This window comes from Vombatus ursinus, unplaced genomic scaffold (assembly GCF_900497805.2).
Source record: "Vombatus ursinus unplaced genomic scaffold, bare-nosed wombat genome assembly UNPS02008996.1, whole genome shotgun sequence".
NCBI classification, from domain to species: domain Eukaryota; kingdom Metazoa; phylum Chordata; class Mammalia; order Diprotodontia; family Vombatidae; genus Vombatus; species Vombatus ursinus.
The window spans coordinates 9,114,574-9,138,227 of record NW_020948774.1 but is presented as its reverse complement, the minus strand read 5'-3'; the positions used below and the strand labels follow the sequence as shown (position 1 = coordinate 9,138,227).

At 37.4% G+C, this 23,654-nt stretch overlaps 1 protein-coding gene across 4 annotated transcripts in view; it reads left to right on the top strand.

Annotated features, from left to right (window-relative positions):
* The window catches only part of GAS7 (growth arrest specific 7), a 282,466-nt gene that overhangs the window by 162,303 nt on the left and 96,509 nt on the right, over positions 1-23,654 (top strand). The window lies entirely within an intron of this gene.

Genomic DNA, 23,654 nt, shown 5'->3' with positions numbered 1-23,654 from the left:
TGTGATAGCTTGTAACCAAGTTGGGGAAAAAACAAATAAATATAGCGAAAGCACCTAAAAGGAAGAATAGGATGAAAGGAATGGGAGGACTGAAATAAGGAAACTGAAAGGGGTTTTTTTTGTGTGTGAGAGGGGAAGATTATGGATGTATCCACCAAAGAAGTTTTTTCTAAACCTTTGCCCCATCCAAATCCTACCGATCCTGCAGGGCCAACATTCAGGCCTCTGCCTTTGTGAAGCTTTCCCTGATGTGCCAGCCCATATCCATATGCCTCTTGTACTCCCTAACACCTAATTTTCTCCTATACTCTCATATCAAGTGGTACCAGGCTGCAACATTCATACCATTTATTATCTGAGGAAAGATAATAGGATAAAGGAAAGATCTGAGACCCTAAGGGTGAGGCAGCCCTGTATTTTTTTCCAGTACAAGGAGATAGCTGGCAGTGCTCTCTGCCCCTTTCTATAATACTTGATATTTTCCTTGACCTCTTCCAAAGCCTAGCTTTTAGGAGGCTAGAAGATTTCTCTTTGTAAAAAAGAGTCCTGGATTTTCTAAGAATAGGGTAATAAAGGGCCTTTGAACTATACAAATAAAAAGTTTCTTGAAAATAAACACATCAACAAGTTATGACAGACCTCTGAGACTTCAAGGAATACTGTATTTTCTCTGCTTCTTGGAATACCCTCTCATTTATTTTTCATTTATTATCTCATTTATTCTCATTTATCACTTAAGCAAATCCTATTTGTCTGGTTGTCAGTTTTTTAGATCAGATAGCCCAGGTCTAAGATAAATAGCATGGAACTAACAATATTGCCTTTTTTTCTATTCCTGTGGCTGAGACTAGTCAGGAATAGTTTGCTTTCACCTGGGAAGGAGCCCAAATACCTTCACCATTCTTCTGTAAGGCTACTTAAACTCTCCTTCATAATGTCACATTATGATTAGCAGGATTTTGTACCTTTTTTGCCAAGCTGTTAATTCCCTTCCAATTCTTTGTTCCATATCTCTCATTTCTTTTCCCATTTTTTCTCTGTCTAGCATTCTCATTTCATTTACTAAACCTTTTTAAACTCTTGCTTCATCTCTTCCAGACATTTCAATTGAATTTGTGCCCAAGCCGTGTTTCCTTTCAGACTTTGCTTATAGATACTTTGGGGCCAGTTCTGGGTTTGGGTCTTGAATGTCCCTGTCACTATAATAGCTTGTTATGGTAGAATTCTTTTTAAAATTTGTTCATTCTTTCTGCCTGCTTTAGACTTAATGTTAGGTTGGGCTCTGCACACTTCTGGAGAGAAGATCTGGACTGGTACTACTGCCAATTTCTTTGGGTATTGATTGTTGTTTTATTCTAGAGTTTCATCACCTAACCACTGGGGATACAAGAGTCAAAAAGCTCTTCCCTGCCCTTGAGGAGCTCACATTCTAATGGGGGTAGACAACAAGCAAACAAATGTGTACAAATAGTTATACACAGGATAAATAATTAACAGAGGGAAATTGCTAGAATTAAGAAGGATTGGGAAACTACTACTTCCTGTAGTAGGTGATATTTTAGTTTGGATTTGAAGAAAGCCAGGGAAGCCAGGAGGCAGAGATAAGGAGGAAGTACATTCTAGGCATAGGGGACAGCCAGAGAAAATACCTGAAGCCAAGAGATATGGAGTATCTTGTTTATGTAATAGCCAAGACGCTGGTGCTACTGGATCAAAGTAAAGTGTCAGAAGATAGGAAAGATGTCAGGATGTGTATGGGGAGAGGGATAGGTTGTCAGGGACAGAGGATTTTATGTTTTATCTTGGAGGTGATAGGGAGCTACTTGAGTTTATTGTGTAGGGGATGATATGGTTTTATCTGAACTTTAGGAAGTTACTTTTGCCTCTGAACTGGAGTGGGCAGAAACTCATAGCTGAAGCAATAGTCCAGGGTTGAGGTGATGAGAAACTATCCAGCTAGTAGAGAGAAGGGGGCATATTTGAGTGATATTGCAAAAATGAAGTCAACAGTAGCTACTGAGACAAGGATACGAAAGGCTTTCAAAGCTAAACATTAGAAGGTATATTCAATCCCAGAGTCATTTAGAAGCTATTGGAGTTGATTAAGTAGGGGAGTCACATGGTAAAATCCATACCATTATACAGGATAGACTGGAGTGGAAAGAGACTTGAAAGTAGGGAAACTAGTTAGGAGGCTGTTAAAAAAAAAGTAATGAGAACCTGAACTATTGTGGCAGTTGTGTGAGTAGAGAATTTCCAGGGTTGAATGCAAGAGATGTGGAGGTAGAAATGGCAACATTTGGCAACTGATTGGGTATGAGGAGTGAGAATGAGAAGTCCAGGATGGTCATGCCCTCAGGAGACAGTTTGGAAGAGGAGAGGGAATAGGGCACATACTTTTATTGAAGTCACACAGTAGTACCAGATAGTAGAGCTGAGATTTAAGCAGATGAGGGAACTTGTCCAGGAAAGTTATCTAAGCTTTCAGAATCTATGGAATGAATGTTTGAAAACATTGCATGCTAGAAACGTTAAAATAATCAAAAAATCATGGTGGTTCATTGAAATAAAAGCATAGAGTATCGCACTTTCACCTAAAAGAAGGAAAGCATAATAAGACCATAGTAAGCTCTTATGGCAAGAGGCCTAAGAGTGAATTATTTTGGTTGGTGGTTGAATTATTTTAATTTTTTTTTTTTTACAAATGTAGCTCTACAGAAGCATTTTATCTTTTGGGCCCATATGCCAGACAGTTGGTGTTTTTACTTGATTTCTTGTTTTAATTTTTCTTTAAACTAGGTGATTCTCATTTAGCCTATTTTATTACACAAGGAATTAATGTGAGTTTCAGGGTAATTTTTTCCAGTAAAACACTTTTAACAGCTTTTCAGGAGCTTTTATTTGTTACTAAATAATTGGATACGCCCCAAACTCCCACAAAGAAGTATAGCACTAGCAATTCTGAGTTAATAAAAGCTATCCTGAGAGGCTTCCACACCTTAGGTATTAATCTATTTTCTTCTGGTCCATCTGTGTTCAACAAATGTGAGAGCTTCACAAATGTTGTTATTCAGCACATTTTCTTACTTTAATAGGCTTTCCATTTTATGCTCATACCCATTTCTTATTTTAGTATCCCCCAAAAAAGGATTGTGGTAATTGGGGTGTTGGACTGAATGTACACAAGACATTTGCTTATGTGTATCTGGCTTTGTTGTTGCATTTTTCTCTTGACACATCAATATTTTCTTAGTTGTAATTTTTTTTTGTCTGAAGGGGTAGGTGGACTCTTGTTCCAGTCTCCTCTGTACGGTCTCAGAGGCTTTTTTTTTTTCAGTAGGAACTAACAATAATGACATATGTTTCAAAGGAGTCATGTAAGATGATCTTGAACCTAGAATGCTGGAAAGAGGCTTGAGAGATCATTTCATTCAGCCTCATTTAGCAGAGAAGGCAACTGGGATTTAAGAGTGTTGAATTGTTTTTCAGTCACGTCCAGCTCTTCATGACTCCATTTGGGGTTTTCTCAGCAAAAAAACTGAACTGGTTTGCCATTTCCTTCTCCAGTTCATTTTACAGATGAGGAAACTGAAGCAACAGGGTAAAGTGACTTGCTCAGGGTCACACAGCTAGTAAGTGTTTGAGGCCAGATTTGAACTTAGGAAAATGAGTCTTCCCTGACTCCAGGCCTGGCACTCTATCCACTACACCACTTAGCTGGCCAAAACTTAAAGAGCTGAATTGAACTACTCATGCTTATACTAGAAGTAGAATTAGAGCCCAAGTGTCTGGAATTCTGTTCCAATACAATTTCTACCATATTGTGCTGCCCCTCAAATGAAGTTGTCAGGAGTGAGAAAAGTACTTTGACTATTACAGTTGTGTGTGTGTGTGTGTGTGTTTCTATCACAGTTTTAATGATTGTCCCTGTTAAAGGAATGAAAAGTTCTAAAGAAAGAATATTCTTGTCATTTACTTATCTGGAGATGGTATGTTATTAACAAAAGAAGTGTACTGTGTAAATAAAAATCATAGAATCACAAGATCATAGATTTACTGTTGGAAGAGACATTAGAAGCCATTTGGTCAAACCTCCTTGTTTTATAGATTAGGAAACAGGCCATATGAAGTTGAGTCATCTGTCCAAGGTTACACATATAGTAAATCAGTGATCTTACTGATTTGAGATCCCCATAATGCATTATAATAACAGTAGTTTACATTTATATAACATAATTGCAAAGTGTTTTCACATATGTCATCCCATTTAATCCTCCCAACAACTCTATGTGGATGCATGACAAGTATTATTATCCTTCTTTTATAGGTAAGAAAATTAAAGAAGTAAATTAGGACAAGTTAAGGTACCTTTCCAAAAGTTACAAAACTGGTAAATGATGGAACTAGATCATGAATCCAGGTGTTCTGACTCAGAGTTTGGTATATTGCAGAACTAAAGTTTCAGTGTATCCCATTTGGATTTAGAGTATGAAGACCTGGTATTAAACTATATAGCTTTGCCACTTAGAGCAAGCTTTGTGAGCTTGAGTAAAGTACTAAACTTTTCTGAAACTGTGTCCTCATACAGCTCAAAGTCTTTTTTTCAAATTTATTTTTTTGGTAGGTTTTAAGTTTCAAACTGTTTCCCTCCCTTCCTTCCCACCCCACACAAGAGAAGGCCACCATTTAACACAAATAACGTATGTATATATGTATATAAAACCATACTATACATGCTTCTGTTTATCATTTCTTTCCCTGGAGGTGGATAACATCTTCCTTCAAAGGTCCTTTCTAGTTGATTTGCATATTTACAATACACAGAATAACTTAGTTCTTCACAATTGTTCTTCAAACAATGTTGCTGTTACTGTATACAACATTCTCTTGGTTCTGCTCATTTCATTCTTAATTCCTTCGATATTCTTTTATTCTTTCCAAATGAATTTTGTTACTATTTTTCCTACCTCAATAAAATATTTCTTTGATAATTCAATTTGGACAGCATTGAATAAGTAGATTAGATTATGTAGAATTGTCATTTTTATTATTTTGGCTCTGCCCACCCTTGAACAATTAATATTTCTCCAGTTATTTAGATCCAACTTTATTTGTATAAAAAGTGTTTTATAATTACGTTCATATAATTCTGGGGTTTGTCTTGGCAGGTATATTCCCAGGTAACTTATGATGTCTGCAGTTATTTTAAATAGGGTATCTCATACTATCTCTTTTTGCAAGGTTTTATTGGTGATATATTAAAATGCTGATGATTTATGTGGGTTAATTTTATATCCTGCTACTTTGATAAAATTCTTAATAGTTTCAACCAACTTTTTAGTGGGATTGCTAGGATTTTCCAAATATATCACCATATTGTCTGCAAAAAAATATAGTATTATTTCCTCATTGCCCATTCTGATTCCTTCAATTTCTTTTTCTTATTGCTAATATTGGCATTTCTAATACAATATTGAATAATATTGGTGATAATGGGCATCCTTGTTTCACTCCTGATCTTATTGGGAAGGTTTCTAGCTTATCCCCATTCCAAATAATGCTTGCTGTTGATTTGAAGATTGAACCTGGTTCACATAAGCCCTGGGTTTGGCATTCTGGATCACAAATTACGTAAGGAAGAATTTCCTGACAATTAGAGTTGTTCGTATATAATGTGTATACATGCCTTACCTTTCAAGACAAGTTCCCCTGTCACTAAATTTGTTCAGAGGCTAGATGATAAAATGTAAATATAGAGGAGAATCCTGTATAAAGTGAGAGGTTAGGATGGATAACCTCTGAGATCTCTTTGTAAATCAAACATTATATCATTATTTGGGAAGTACTGTGGCATAGTGGAAAGTACAGTGGCCTTGTAGTTCAGTCCCAAACCAGGACTTAGTAGCCATGTGACCATGAACATGTTGTTTCCATATCACTGGATAGTTCCAGATGTAGTCTCACTATGTTCCCAGGATTCAGCCCTCTCTGGCCAATCCCCCATGACATAAACAAATGCATTAATGGCTATTTAACAGGTTGATTTTTTTTTTCTTAAATGTATTTGTCCTGACTCCTTAACTAAGGTTTAAGTGCCTATAAAGACCTTATGCTTTTAATTCTTTGTATCCACAGCAACTACCATAGCATGACTACAATATGAGCCCAATAAATGCTTACTGTTGCTACTGTAACATCATACTAACCCTCAGAAATGGTTTCTCCTCCAAGGTAACATGCCTAATATATTCTAATTATGATTAAGTTTATTTCATAATCACACTGGATTCTAAAGTATAAAAAGTGCTTTCCTCAAGCATTCTTCATATGTAAAATGAAGATAATAATTCTTGTAATGGTTCATTACGTAGTTTTAAGGAAAATGCTTTACCCTTCCCCTCAAATGTCCATTTTATTAGCAACTTAGTATATAGAATATGTTTCTAAGCCTAAAACTTAAAAAACTAGAAAGCTGAGGTTTTCCAAAGCTGCCGTATAAATGCTTTTGGAACTGAACTGTACTGTATAAATATTGGTAACAATATTGTTAATATTCATTGTTGTTGTTCAGTCATGTCTGACTCTTTGTGACCCCATTTAGGGTTTTCTTGGCAAAAATACTGGAGTGGTTTGCCATTTCCTTCTCCAGCTCATTTTTACAGATGAGGAAACTCAAGCAAACAAGGATAAGTGACTTGCCCAGGGTCACTCATCTAGTAAGTGTCTGAAGCCAGATTTGAACTCAGTAAGATATATTCTTGACTCCAGGCCTAGCACTCCCTCCTGTGCCACCTAACTGCCCTTAATATTTATTAGTCAAGATAAATTATAATAAAGATATGAATAATAAGGCTCTTTTGGGGGGTCTTGACCTGTAATTACATTACAGAAGAATCTCTTCTGATTCACATCTATAACTTACCTTCTGCAATTATAGTTTTAAAGAGTTACCTGGTGTTTGTTTCCCATGGTCCCATATAGGATATACAGGAGACAGAACTTGAACCCATTCATTACTTCTCTCTCCACTTCCACAACTGTGTATGAGTATAGTCTAATGCTTATAGCTTCACTACGTTCTCTGTGTGTGTGTGTGTGTGTGTGTGTGTGTGTGTGTGTGTGGGCCTTACTCTATGTGTCTCTGTCTCCACCTCTTCTCATTTTAGTTTGAATGCCTTGGAAATAACCTAAAAGACTAGATAGTCTTAACACCCTCATTTAACTAAAGAAGGAAGAGGAGAGGTGACTTAGGAGTAGGACCAGTGTCTTCTGATATCCAATCTAGTTTTCTTTCTACATGCCACTATGCTCATGGGCAGGAAATAGCAAATTGTGACACAGATATACTGTAGACACTGACTTCGAATACAAGATAATAGTGGGATTCCTGCATATGAATTGTCTTGGCCTTTTAAACATTTCTGTTAGCAGTGACTAGGGATAATTTAATCAATTGCTCAGCGAGTATTTAGTAAGACTACTATGTACTGGGCATTGTACTTGGCACTGAACAAAGACAAAAATTAAATGGTTCCTGCCCTCAAGGACTTACATTCTATTAGTGAAACAACGCATACATATAAACACTAAACATATAAAAAATAATTTGGGGAAACACTAACAGTGAGAGGGATCAGGAAACTCCTCATGTTAATTATAGTGCTTGAGATGAGCTTTCATGGAAACTAGGGTTTCTGTGAGGTAGAGGTTAGAAAGGAGTGTATTCTGTTTATTGGAAACAATCTGTACAATGGCATGAAGTTGGGAGAAGTAGCTAGAACAGAAAGTGAGATGGAAGAGAGGCTTATATGCATAAATCAACCCACAAATTCCTCTGCCATCATCAAGAAAAAGTAGGTGGATTACTGTGCTCCTTTCCCCTTCACTTTCTGTGCACCCCCCTCAGGCTACTCTTCTGCAACTTCTTTGCTCATCATAGCACCCCTTGGTGTTCATTTTCACCTGATTTCTGCCATATAAAAGTGTTAGAGAAAGACAATGTGATCGGACCTCCCACCTCCTCAAGACAGCTCTGCATATAGAGAACAGTAAGATCATCTTTATAAATAGTATTCAAGATTTTTCCTGCATCTGTTTTTTATGCTAAGCTTTGCAGCTGTCTTCCTCAGCTAAAGATGAAAAGTTTCAAATCCTGGTCTATTTCTTTTTTGCTTTCATAGAATGAACTCCATTTAAGTCGTCTCTTCTATACCCTTATCTGTCAGGCACACTGCAGTGTTCTTCATCTTGAACGGTTTGGGGGGCAGAGGTTCTGATAATAAGTTTTTCTGTAACCTTGTCTTTCTGGAACTTTTTCTGTAACTGTAGCCTTTCTGTAACTCTTAGGGACTTCGGGGTAGGGACACCCAGGAAAGGAACAGCTAATATTAATATTCGTTATAACCCTTTATTACAATAATATGCCACATACACCAATCCAAGCAAAATGCGACCATTTTTATTTTGTCATTGTTGTTACAAGGAATGGTCTTAGTAATTGAGATATAACCTCCCTCCTCCACCAAATAAATTGGTACCATTTCAAGACTGTGGAGCTCTCTCCCATTATTGCAAACATATGCACCAAATCATCCGGCAGCAGCAATTTGCATGTCCCACAGATATCCAGACCTTCAGTTTACCATAGTTATGAACTGAAATGGAGAGAACTTAGTGGTGTTATTGAAAGAGTTATGTTCGACGTCAAGAAGACCAGCTCTGATACTTAATACCTGTGTGGCTTTTAACAAATCATGTCTTCTCTTTGGGCCTCGTTTCCTTATCTACAGAAGGAGGGGGAAAACTGTATGATCTCTAACGTCCTTTCTAACTCAAAATCCTATGATTGAAGGGAAGAAAAATCTTTAGCATTCCCTCAAATAGATAACACTGGCTCTAAGAACATCAGACACTTGAATCAATGAATCATAAAATGTCAAGCTGAAAGGTACCCTAGAGATTCAAGCCTGATAGCTATTTTTTACAGCCAAGAAAACAGGTCCTGAAAAGTGAAGTTACTTGCCCAAAGTCAGACAGCTTATTGGCAAATTCAGGACTAGAATGAAGGTTACATGATTCTCTTTCCACTGCTTCATGCTTCATTATTTGCTGGAAGATATTTAATAACCACATGCTTCTGATCCTCTGCTATTTTCCCCTCTCCATCCCAAATGCCCCCAAATGCTACTATTTTCACATTTCCTGATTGTTCTTTGAGATTCAAAATATCTTTCTTGCCCAGAATTTCTTCCCAGCCTTGTAAGTAAATGATGGTTTGATAAAGATGTTTGACATGTGCCCAAAGAGCAACATGAAGCCTTTGTTTCTGAATCTGGTTGACGGGTGCACTGGTTGTCCTTAGGAATTCATCAGTCTGGGCTATTCTTTTGTTACGGTGCTGTGGTGAAATCAGGACTTATTTCCGTAGTCCAAAATATCTTAGGCCCTTTCATTCCTACAGCCTTGTGAAAATCAACACTCACAATAATTTAAAGCATTATTTATAAATGGAAAGTTCTACCTTCTACTGGAAGGAATTATATGGCAGATTAGGGATGCAGAGTGATAGCAATTAATGATCACCTTAAGCTTTTCAGAAAGGTGACATTGAGTACAAAATACCCACTCCACACCAAGGCAAGCCTTTTTTTTTCTTCTTTTAGCAAGTGCAGCTATATAATCTATCGTGAGAGAAAACAAACCCTACTTCCCTGTCATAGGATCATAGATTTAGAGATGGAAGGGACCTTTGAAGGCCTGTGGTAAACTCACTGATTGTGCAGTTGAGGAAAACAAGTTCCAGAAAAGTTAAGTAACTTGCCAAAGGTTACACCGGTTGCAAGTTAGCAGACAAAGGATTTTATTAATTTAGCTCCTCTGACTCTAAATCAGCACGCTTTCCACTCTTCTGCACTGTCTCCCTTCCTATAAAGATTCAGTGTTACTAATTGTCACTGAATGAGGAAGCCTTTCCTAGTGCCCTCAATTGTTAATGCTTCCCCCAAATTACTTGGTATTTATTTTGCATACATTTTGTATTTACTTTTCCTGTATGTCATTTCACCCAATATAATTTATCATTTATAATTTAATAACATATAATGTAATAATATAATATAATTAGACAGAAACCCAATTTCATTTCATCCAATATAATTTAAGGACAGAAACAGTTTCCTTTTTGTCTTTGTTTCCTTTTTAAAAATTGTATCCTCAGAACCTACTATAATGCCTGGCACAATAGTAGATACTTAAGAAATGCTTTTTGATTGGTTATTGATTGATAGAGTCTAGACTGTCTAGATCTTTTTGATTCCTGACCCTATTTTTCCCTCCCACCTTTGTATCATCTGCAATTTTGATAGCCACACCTTCTGTATTTACATTGAAGGCACTGATAAAAATGCTGAACAGTTAAGGAACAAAGAGAGGTTACTAGACCACTTGATCAGGGAACTTGTTCCAAGTTGGCTTGGATTAAATATATCTTGTTTGTTTGTTTGTTTTCTCTTTGTGTTGTCTCCACAATTGTAATGTAAACCGCTTGGAAAATAATGATGGTTTTACTTTTGTCTTTGAAATTTCTAGTGATTAACAGAGTGCCTGGCGTATAGGAGGCACTCAATAAATGCTTTTTGATTGATGCATGTCTGGCTGCTTTAAGCGTAATATCGTTCAAGCAGCTCTTACTCCTCTAATATTTTTAGTGAATGTCTCTTCATTTTGCCAAAAGGGATTTTATGAGAGACTTTGACAAACGTGTTGATGATGGTATGTCCATGTCCTCACAAGTGAAATGAGGGCTCTGGACTTCAACTTTTTGATGTTTGGTCTAATATTTAAAGGATTGGTGTTCTTCATTCCATGGCACGGATGTACATGTATATTCATGTGAGTACGTATACCTTTATAGCACTTCATTCAGTCAATTAATCACATAGCAAATACTTATTCAGCACTTACTATGTGACAGACACGGTTAACCAACGGTGTCAAACTCAAATACAAATGGCTCTGCACGGCATATTGATTTAGAAAACCACAAATTAACATTATTTTTTATATTGTATTATTTATTTTGTTAAACATTTCTCAATTACATTTTAATTGAGGTCAGGCCCCACTTGGGAATTTTGCTCCCCCTGGCTGGGAGTTTGCCCCCCTCTGCTGTGTTGCTGTTTACCTTTCCATCTCTGGGTCATTTCTGCTCCATAAGCCCAGTCCCCCAGTGTTGTTCATCTGAGATCCTTTATAATATTCCTTCCTATTAGTCTATTGCATTTTAGCTCTGCTGTCTATAGGGAAGCAAAACTTTGGTCACTCATAAGACATTTGAATGTTTCTGGTGGGAGGTGAGTGTATATGTTTGCGCAACAAGGGGAGAGAAGGCTGCATTAGCTTTAAATTTTTGCATTTGTCCTGTGTTGTCTGCATTGTTATCTTTGTCTGATACTATAACAAAAGGTTATGATTCTGCAGGCCTGATTCTAAAGGAAGTCAAAGTGAGAAGAATGCTCTCTGGGAAAGCTTAGTGAAATTTTGGTATTGTTAACTGCTAAGGCCCTCAGTTTTTTCATCTATAAAATCAAGGGAGTAAAAGTAGGTAATTTCTGAGGTCCTCTCTAGCTTTGGCATTCTAGCATTCTAAGATATCACTCCAGATGTGTTGGCTTATGACGTAGAAGAGATAAGAGAAGTGTTTTGTGATTTAAGGAAGAAAGACACTTGTAGAAACGCATGATACTTACCCTCTCTGGAAAAACAGAGTGATCCTCTTTCTTTTCTATCATTAGTCACTCTTCCAGATTAAATCTATTCTAAATCTACTTTTTCTTTTTGCTCATTATCTATTTCTTCCTTAACCATTTTTGGTCTGGCTTTCAGTTTGCTGCACCCAATTCTGTTCTAATCACCAGTGGTCCACCTTGTTGCCAAATTCAATGCCCTCTTCTCATACATCTTTTACTTTGGTCTCTGCTACATTAGACACTGTTGATTGTCCCATCCTTGAAACTTTACTTCTCCTTTGACTTGTAGAAGTGTCCAACAGTAGAGTATATTTGCTGAATTCCCTTTCTCTCCTTTATATTTCAAAGCCTTTTGATACAATCCTCCTGTCTCTACTTTACTTCAATCTCTGATGAAGAGGTGATCATTCTCTTCACCATGGCCAATCCCTGTATATGTACCCCACCCCATTCTTCAGCAGATTATCCTTGTCATCCCTTCAACCTTCAATCTCTCCCAATCTACTGCATCCTTCTCTGCTGCCTACAAACACTCCCAGGCCTCCCCATCCTTTAAAAAAAAATCACTACACTGTATAATCATCTTAAGCTGTCATCCTGTATCTCTTCTCCTTTTTTCAGGCAAGCACTTAGAAAAAGCTGTCTGCATTTTATATTTCCACTTCTACTTTTCCTTACCCTTTCTAATCTGGCCTCCAACTTCATCACTCTTTTCAAAATTCCCAGCGATCTCTTATTTATTGCCAAATCTGATGACCTTTGCTTTTTTTTTTAAATAAGTTTTTATTGATTTTTTAAAATTTATATCATCTTAGTTTTCTCCAATGTCACTTCCCATCCCGGAGAGCCATCCCATATAATAAATAATATTCTTTAAAGTCAAAAAAGAAACAAAGAAGAGGGGGAAAAATCAGCACAATTGATCAATACATTGAAAACATATGCAATGTGCAACACCTATGGACCTCCCACTTCCACAAAGGGGTGAGTTGGGGATGTCCTTATATCTTTTCATTCTAGTCATGCTTGATCTTTATAATTTTGTTGCATTTGCTTATGATTTTGTGTGTGTGCATGATTCTTCTATCTTGGTTTAACTCTAACCATTACTTCTAGGTCTCCTTTACTGGTTCACCATCCATATGACATCTACTAACCATCAGTGTATTCCCTAGCCATCATTATACTCTCAAGGTTCTGTCCTGGTCTCTCTTCTTAGTTTTCTACATTCTTACTTAGTGACTTAATCGCTTCTCTATAATTAATTATCACCACTATGCAGATGTCTTTGAGATCTATATATTCAGTCCTATCTTTCTCCTGAGCTCCAGTACTGAATCTCCAACTACCTAGTTGATATTTCAAACTTGATATCCTGTAGTCACATGGCCAGAGGTGGCTAGGTGATATAGTGGATAGGGCTTAGGAAGATCTGAGTTCAAATCTGACCTCAGACACTTACTATTTGTGTAACCTTGGGCAAGTCACTTAACTGCTCTCTGCCTCAGTTTCCCTAACTGTAAAATGGAGATAATAATAGTACTTACCTTCTAGAGTTGTTTTGAAAATTAAATAAACTCCAATGATCTCCATTGCCTTTAGGATCAAATACAAACTCCTTTTTGGCTTCTATAGCCCCTTACAATCTTTCCTTAACCTACACTTGCCATACTTCTCTATCCAGCTAGACTGGCCCACTTCTTGTTCCTCATATATGATATTTTATCTGTATTCCCCATGCCCTAGCACAGATTGTCTCTCTAGCATGGAATGAACTCCCAAGTCTCTTCCACCTCATAGACTCCCTAGCTTCCTTCCAAGCTCAGCTCAAACACTGTCTGCCATGTACCCCACCACCACCACCAAATTTCCTTGTATTGATCTCATAGTCATTTTTGTAGATTCATATATACATATATATGTACATATATATACATATATGAAAGAATATGTACATATGCTTATACATATATACACATATATTCCCCTATAGAATGCAAGCTTCTTAAAGAGAGGGACTTTTTTCTTTTTTGGTCTTCGTATCCTTGCACAATAACTTGTAATAATGGTAGTAGGTGCTTAATAGATGCTTCTTGATTGATTGCTTACTTTTCTTTCTACCTTTATGACTGCTCCTCTGAATATCTTCTGCCTCAAAGAACTCACGCAATTTTTGTGCATTCAATTATCACTTCATTGCCAATAATATGGTAACAAAAACACCAGCTTTGGTATGTTTAGTCCATATTTGGTACATAGCCCATGGTTGATTCTCAGCTCTGACATCTTTTAGCCATGTAATGTTACGAAAATAACATAAATTTCTCTGTCTCCTCTATAAAATAGGAATAATAAAAATGCCTGCCTTATCAGAGAGTTGTTGTGAAGATTAAAGAGCAAAGTGTGAAAATACTTCTTAGTAAACTGATTACTTATAAATGTAATCAAATATGATTGGTAATATGATTGTTATTATGACTTCCAAATTCCTATCTGCAGCCCTGACCTCTCAACTGTTCTCCATCCTCGAGCAAACATTCCTGACTGCTAGATGTTTTCACTTGGATGTCTTGCTGTCACCTCAAATTCACCATAGTCAATACCAAACTTAGCATGCCTGTCTGGTTCTGTACCCTCATATTAACTTCATAAATTCACTGCTAAATCCCCTTAGCTTTTTATCTCTGTCTCTTCTGTCTACTACTTATAATCCAGCAGTTGTTTTGATTAAGCTCTTGTTTGTTTAGCTCTCATTCTTCTGTTCACCTCTGCTTTTATAGTGCTATAATATTGCTTTTCTTTTCATTAGAAATGGGGGTAAATTTGATCAGCTATGCCCATAAAAAAATATTTTCTTCCATCCAGGTTTTTACTCTTCTGCCTCTCATCTAATTTTGTCTTTCCAGGCAGTAAATTGTGAGCATTTTGAATACTGACCTTCTAAATAATTAGGCAGGACTTAAAAGAAAAACTGAAAACATAGATAAATCCATTTGCAATAACAAATTATAATTACTTATAGGGTAGTTGATACTAATATGTATGGAAATCACTTATTTTGATATAATAATAAAACCATCTTTTTCATATTCAAAGGGCGCATATCACATCCCCTCTAATACTCTTTCATCTAGTGAGACTCACCTCCTTGTTGTTCTTCCCACAAAGACATTTCATCTCAAGATTCTTGGCATTTTCACTGTCTATCGCCCTAGAATTCTAAAATTCTCCTTCCTCATCTCTATCTTCTGGCTTTCCTGGCATTCTTAAAGTCTCAGCTAAATTCTGACTTCTACAGGAAACATTTCCTGATTCCCCTTCGTGCTAGAGCTTTCCTGTGATGGTTATCTCCAAACTGATGTACGTAGCTCTTAATTGTGCATAGTTATTTATATGTAGTTTCCCCCATCTCCTCACAGTCTTTTCCCAAAGACGATGAGTTCTTTGAGAGCAGGGACTGCCTTTTGCCTCTCTTTGTATCCTCCGTATTTAGCACAGTGCCTGCCACATAGTAGACATGCAATGCTTGTCAACAGTGTCTACTCTGGCCCCCATAGCTTCAAAGTCAGATGTATTACATTTCACCCTGCCTCAGGATTTTTCATTATCCTTAAGGGTGTTTGATGGAGGTAGTGGGAGTGGGAAAGAGTTGTCTCATCTCTCTGCCATTAGATCCAGCCCCCACCAATAGTGTTCTCCAATTTTAGGGGTCCCCTGCACCCCATTTCCATTTGACCACTGAACAGTCAAATTTACTTTTGTAAAGCTAAAGAAAATAATCAAATGTATAGCAAGAATAAATGTACAAACATTCCCCTAATACCTAAGAGCGCAATCCATCCTACCCCATCCCCCAACAACTCACATTTTGGGGAGGGGAAAGGAATTCAGTTTGGAGTTTAGCTCAGTTCTTACATAGCACAGTCCAATCAAGTTCCAAGTCCAAAGCCTCCCTGCTCACTTTGGTTGGCTGCATATCTGGGAGCCTCAAGGTCACAATGGCTCAATTCCTGTTCCTGTAGGTATTTCACTATCTGCACCTAGAACTGAAACAGATAAACAAAACAGACCAAAACAAAACCCCCAAACCCAGTTCTCAAGACCACAGGTTAAAAGAGAGAGTAGAGAAGGTCCCCTATGCAATTAGTTCATGGTGTCCATGCCATGAATGAATGACCTTCATGTTCCCTGGACACCATGGAAGAAAAAAATAGGGACTATCTTATGAAATCCCCTGCTCCCCTATTGCAGCTGATGGAAAAGGCTTATCCAACCCACATGATAGAGAAACTCAGTGTCTCCATTTTAGGTTACGTTACCTGGAGATGGCAAAGCCCTGCTTCCACAAGCAATGCCAAGCAAATGCAAAAAGGGGGCCAGCTCTCTGGTAAACACCTTCAGCCTTTTTATACACAGAGCAAAATGATGAAAGTCCTTCTCTTATTAACTAATTGAAGCACCCGTATCTCAGAAATACTAAAGTGGCCTATAGCTTAATGAATCTTATCATGATAGTGATTGCCGTGAATAACAATACTAGCTCACATTTTTAGTAATTTTGTGCTTTGTGTGTGTGTGTGTGTGTGTGATTTTTTTTTTTTTTACCACTAACCCAATATGATGCTCCATAATTCTAAAAAGTTAAAAAGGGGGTTTGGAAGAAACAACCATTTCCTGAAAAAAGCAGCAAAGATATTTTATAACATTTTCGTTTATCAAATAAATAGTTGTTGTGTTCCAGGCCATTGGATTTCATGTAGCTATATCCTTATCTTGGCTACTTTTATCATCATTATTATTTGTTCTAATCATAGGATCATAGGCCCAGGGCTGGACAAGACTTCAGGGGTTATCAAATTTAATCCCCTCTCATTTTACAGATAATGAAATTGAGGCCCAGGGATGTTAAGTCAACTGTTTAAAAATCTTTAGATTGTGGGAGGGACGTTTCTTTCTCTAATCTATAAGATAATTTCTTATGACACTGAGACATATCTTGGGGTCACACAGGTAGTATATGTCAGAGACAGGACTTATACTCAATAAACCCTAGGTTTCCCTCTTGAAATCCATATCACGAAACTAAGGGATTCTGTTTGTTTATCTGCAGCCTAGCTGTTTCCTAGAGCACATCATTTTCATTTTCTAAGATTCTTGTTTCCTAATCTATAAAATGGTGGTAATATTACTTGCCTTACTAATAATAGCACAGATTGGTTTTTTTTTCCAGAAGAATGCTTTGCATAATTCAAAGTAATAAATAAATGTGAGCTATTTTCATTACCTTTTTTCCCACTTAATAGTATTTTATTTTTTCCAAGTACACGTAAATATAGTTTTCAAAACATTCATTTTTTATAAGATTTTCAGTTCCAAAATTTTTTCTCCCTCCCCCCCAAGACGGCCAGCAATCTGATATAGGCTATACGTGTACAATCATATTGACTATATTTCCACATTAGTCATGTTTTGAAAGAAGAGTCAGAACAAAAGGGAAAAACTACAAGAAAGAACAAAAAAAGAGAAAATAGCATGCTTCAATCTGCGTTCAAACTCCATTGTTCTTTCTGTGGACGTGGATAGCATTTTCCATCATGAGACTTTTGGGATTGTCTTAGATCATTGCATTGCTGATAAGAGCTAAGTCTATCAAAGTTGGTCATCGCACAATGTTGCTGTTACTGTATACAATGTTAGCATTAGCAGTAAGAGAAGAAAAAGAAATTGAAGGAATTAGAATAGGCCGTGCAGAAACAAAGCTATCACTCCTTGCAGATGATATGATGGTATACTTGGAGAACCCTAGAAAATCAATTTAAAAAACTACTATTATTATCTTTATGTTAGTATCTGTATCTGGGGGTTTAGGTTCTTCCACTAGCAAGTCAGTCCTCATTTTTTTCATCTGTACATTGGGAGGGATAATACTTCTCTTCCTCATCTCACAGGATTTTGTACATTAAATTAGATCATAGGATCATACATTTAGAACTGGAAGGGACCCCAGAGGTCATCTAGCCCAGCTCCCCATCTTCTCCCCTATTTTACAAAGAAATCGAGGCCTGTCAAATTTGAATTACTTTCCTTAAGTCACACAAGTAGCAAACAGAAGAGCTGGGATAAGATATCTAAAAAACCATGTGGTAAACTATATAAGTTATCATTTTTTTTTTGTATCTTTAGAAGAGGAGGAAAGCAAAAAAGTAGATATTGTGGAAGGTTCAGGTTCAAGTTCACATCATTTAGAGCCCACCAAGTTAATTTGCATCAGAGCTAGAGATGTCATAAGATATTCTTCATTACTTACTTTCTGAGAATGCTAATTAATTTTTTTCTGCTTCCTTTATCAAGTTCAAAGTAATTAATTAAATTTTATCAGGCTTTGTGATAATGGGATTTATTTCTATGCTGTTAAAGCTGTTTTGAAAATGGAATTAATTACTAGTGAATTTCTTTAAGGCTAGCAGGTTTTAGGAACTGGCTGAAGGTAAAGAAAGAGGTATTACTTAGAATAATTGTTATTATTTAGTCATTTTGTGGTATTTACAGTTATTTTAGGAAAAGATAACTTCTTGTTTTCCTGGTATAGGCAGTATTTTAGGATTCAAAAGTACTGGATTTGAAGTCATTGGACCCAGTTTAAGTCTTATTCCACTACTTACTACTTACGTTAATCTAGGCAAGACCCTTACCTCAGGAATTATTTCTTCATATATATCCTGACTCCTAGTTCCTGCTTTTTCCTCTGATAGTTAATTAGGGATATTTGTCACGTAACTTTCTGAGGAATTGCCCACACCAATGAAATTATAGGTATAATCAAACAAAACATGTCACCCACCTCACAAAGTTATTGTATCAAATGAGATAGCACACACAAAACTCTTTGAAAATCTTAAAGTTCTCCATAAAATGTAGGCTCATTCCCACATTGTATAGCACACATGCAAGGGGTGGTTACAAAAGAACAATTATTCACTGCCACACACTCCTAGTTGGCAGATGAAGAAATAGTCTAGAAAAAAGATCATACGCCTGGTTAGGGTAGAGCAGGAGCTAACACCAACGTTTTCAGATCGCCAGGTCAATATTCCTTGTGGTAGTGGTGGTGGTGGTTTACACCAATGCCGTCCATGGGGTTTTCTTGGTAAAGATACTGGAGTGGTTTGCCATTTCCTTCTCCAGTGGATTAAGACAAAGAGAGGCTAAGGGACTTGCCAGGGTCACATAGCTAATAAGTGACTGAGGTCAGATTTGAACTCAGATCTTCTTGACTCCAGGTTCAGCACACTATCCATTAAGCCACCTAACTGCCTTCAATATTATTAACACTATATTATGGGGCAGCTAGGTGGCACAATGGATAGAGCACAGGCCCTGAAGTCAGAAGGACCTGAGTTCAAATCTGGCCTTAGACCAAACACTTGACACTCACTAGCTGTGTGACTCTGGGCAAGTCACTTAACCCCAATTGCCTAAAACAAACAAACAAACAAACAAAAAACCCCCCACTATATTTTGTTCGAAAAAGGATATTATCCATGCCATTGAAACATTTATTGCCTGGTGGTGGACACAGAATAATTAGAAAACTGTAAATGTAAATATAAAATGTAAAAAACTAAAACAACCACATATGAAGATAAATTAGCAGCTATATTTTGCAACTACTCCCAAAGACTTGTGAGAGAAGACATTTGCATTCCAGCAATTTGCCTGGGACCTGGACTACCCTCACAGGACTCAGAGAAACTATATCCAAGAAGGGGGTGGGACAAGCTGTTGGGTGAGCCAACAACTTCTGTAACAGAATCAAGAAAGACAGGGACTGTGCTACTGATAGGGTTGAACCATGCCAAGAAGAACCTGAAATACCAGCCTCGACACACTGCAGAGGTATGAGAAATACAGAGGGAGGGAAAACAGCAGAATGCCTGGAGAGAGACAGACCAGCTGACACAGACACTGGGTAGGCTGAAGGGGGTATATAGCTGAACTGAAAAGGACAAATTAAAAGAAAAGGGGAAATTATCTTCATTCTCAGATGAATATTTCAAGATAAACTGTTCTTCTGTTGTCCTGCAGTTCTCCTAGGATACCAGCTCTGGAGTAAGGTTTCACTGATTTGTCCCTTTCTTTGAAATTCAGATGAACTACTCCAAAGTAGTTCCTTAACAAAATAGCTCCTTAACTGGGTCATTAACCTTCAACCTGTAAATAAAATGGCTACTTAAAGGATTTGTTGCTGCTAAGAATATAATCCAGATGTGTTGCTTCTCTCCCTTCATAGTCTTGGAAAGGACCTGGGTAGGTTATGGAGCCATCAAAGGAAAAAAAGATTAGTTTCTGGGCTGCTGTGGTGATGGCCAGAGTGATGGTCCCCTCTGATCTCATGGCTGTGCATAGCTCTCCTTTTTAGGGTGTGCTTGGCTCCTTTGCTTTCAGTGGGTGCAGCCAAAGATTGAGTTGAAGTTGTCATTCCAGAAAAATGTGTTTCCATGTAAACTGGGTGTGGGGGTGAGGGGAGGGGAGTGGGAGGGGCTGCTATTTGGCAAGTCTGTCTCAATCCTTTTGCTTTAATTTTAACCTGTACTTCTAGGGTTCCAGGTCAGGAAAATGTTTTTTCATGAATTGAGACCTTTGCCAACATCTAAGCTGACCAAGGACTCAAATGCTGCCCTAAATACTGCTGAAGTTAGTATTTTCGATGGACCTCACCTAGTCTGATATTACCAAGGCCAAGACACATTTCTGACTTCACACTGGCCTTGATTCCTATTGTGTGGGTGGTGTGGTCAACTGGAAGATATCTGACTGGCCTTTTTGCTGCTAATGATAAAACCCAGGTGGGTTGCTTTCCTAACTTCATAGTACAGCTGCATTCAGGGAGATTATCAGCCTACTAAGGTAAATTCTGGCCCTCAATTTATGATACAGACTTGTTTTATATTACTGTGGTATAGCTGTGACCAGAAGAGAAAATGGGATACTTAGAGTCTTCCTATGGCACTAGATAGATCCTTCATCCCAGAAGTTGTGACGTGGGGTAATAGTTACTAGCTACACAGGTCTTGATTTCCATTTTAATGATACTAACATTTATAGTACTTTGGCAAAGTTCTTAATATTATGTTATTTCTTTTAATCCTCACAACAGCCCTTTGAAGTGTAGTTACTATTATCTCTATTTTCACAGATGAGGAATCTGAGCTTGAAAGAGGTTAAGTTACTTGTGTGATATTGTCACATAGCTGGGAGTATCTGAGGCAGGATCTGAACTCAGGTCTTCGGGACTCCAGATCCAATACTCTATCCACTACTGTACCATCTAGTGTTTTTTTTTTAAAATATTCCTTATTACATCCTAAGTTGAAGTTTGAGCAGAGATGGGTGATGCTTAGACAGAAGCAGCTTTTTAACATAGTAGATCTCCAAGTATATTACCATCTCAAGCATGGTCAGTCATTCATTAAGTGCCTACTGTGTTCCAGACACCGTGCTAAGCTCTGGGAATACAAAGAAAGGTAAAAGACAGCCCCTACCCTCAAAGAGCTCATAATCAAATAGGATCAACAACATACAAACAACTACATATAAACAAGCTATGTACAATGTTTATTGACTGATATACAGAACAAATCTGAAATAATCAACAGAGAGAAAACACTAACATTAAAAGAAGATCAGGAAAGGCTTCCACGTGGAAGGTGAAATTTTTATCTGCAATTCAAAAGAAACCAAGAAAGCCAAGAAGTGGAAATGAGGAGAGAGAGCATTCCAGGCATGGGAGACAGCTAGTGAAAATAATTGGAATCAGATTTCTTATAAGCAAGGGAGGCCAGTGTCTCTGTATTGAAGAGTACTGGGGTGGATGAGTGGGTGGATGTAAGAAGACTGGAAATGAAGACAAGTTATGAAGGGGTTTGAATGTCAAGTAGAAGTTTTTATATTTGATCCTGTAGGTGATAGGGAGCAAATAGAGCTTACTGAAAGGGGATAGAGGCATGGTTAGATCTGCACTTTAGGAAGATCCCTTTGACAGCTGAGTATAGTGGGGAGAGACTTGTGGCAGGGAGACCAATCAACAGGCTATTCCAATAATCTAGGCATGAGGTAATGAAGTACTGTACCAAGATGCTGACAATGTCAGAGGAGAGAAACAGACATACTGTGAGAGATATTATGAAGATAAAATCAACAAGACATCTCAACAGATTGGCTATGGGGGGTGAGAGTGAGGAATCAAGGATGACACCTAGGTTTTGAGCCTAGGAGACTGGGGAAATGGCAGTATTCTAATAATAAGGAAGTTATAAAGGGGAGAGAGTTTGTGAAGAAAGATAATGAGTTTTGGACATGTTGATTTGGAGATGTCTGTGAGACATCCAGTTGGCATTAGGAGATTCAAGTCTGTGGGCCAACTGAGAAAGTAAGGCTGACAAAGAGCTATAAAAATGTACATACCCTTTGACCCAGCAATAGCACTTCTAGGGCTATATCCCAAAGAGATCATACAAGAGGGAAAAGGACCCACATGTACAAAAATATTCATAGCAGCTCTTTTTGTGGTGGCAAAAAATTGGAAATCAATTAGAAAATGGCTGGGCAATTTGTGGTATATGAATGTAATGGAATACTATTGTGCTATAAGAAATGATGAACAGGCTGACTTCACAAAAATCTGGAAAGACTTGTATGGTCTGATGTTGAGTGAAGTGAGCAGAACCAAGAGAATGTAGTACATAATAATAGCCACGTTGTGGGATGACTAATAGTGATAAACTTAACCCTTCCCAGCGATACAAGGATCTAAGACATCTCCTGAGGCCTTGGGATGGGAAATGCTATCCATATCCAAAGAAAGAACTATGGAAGTTGAATTGCTATTTTTTTTCTCTTCTGTTGAGTTTTGTTTCCTCTTTCTGATGGTTACTGTTATTGGTTTTAACTTTTACTTACAATGTCACTAATGTGAAAATATGTTTAATAGGTATGTAAATATATAGCCTATAACAGATTGTGCTCCATTTTGGAGAGGGTGGTAGGCAGGAAGGGGTAGAAAAATTTTAAACTCAAAAGCATCTGGAAGTGATTATTGATAAATTGAAATAAATTAATAAAATAAAATAAAAAAGTAGGGCTAAGTCTATTTGAGAATCATCAGCATAGAGTTGATCATTGAATCCACAGACTGATGAAGTCACCAGGAGAAACAGTAGTGGGAAAAGAGAATTTGGAATCAGAAAATAAGTTCAAAGGCTAGCTCTTCCTACTTTACTATCTGTTATGACCCTGGCCAAGTCACTTTCCCCATGTGGGCCTCAATTTTCTCTTCTGTAAAATGAGGAGGGCGGATAAAGAGTCTTATCATTCTAAATTTGTTATCCTTCCACCATTTGCCAAGATTTTGAAGTGGAACAGGAATAAAGCTGAGACTTGCTTTCTTCAATCTATTAGGACTTTTATAATTTCGTTTTCCTAAGCCTCAGGTTAAGTGATCACAAAGCTTAGGAAATATGAAAAGTAACATCTTTTCCCAAAAGTTTTGGGGACTTCCAGTGTAGAAATACAATAAATATTCCCAGCAGTAATACTAACTCAGAGAGTAGGATCTTCTTTCTATCCTAATGGCAGTTGATGTATGCTGGATGGGAGGTAATATCTCAAGGGCCACACTGTGGTTTCTCCTTGATGAAGATTTTTTTTTTTCTAAGAGCCCTGTTTCTCCCAGGAGGCTTGTAAATGTCAGCATTTTCATGGGAACCAGTGAAACACTTCAAACAAAATTTTAGTTGGTATTCACTGGGTATGTTCGATTAAGGGATGAGAGAGGGTAGCTTGTCTTTGCAATAAGCTTTCTGGGACTTCGGTAAAAAAAATTGTTTTCTTTTCCTTTTTAATTTTTTT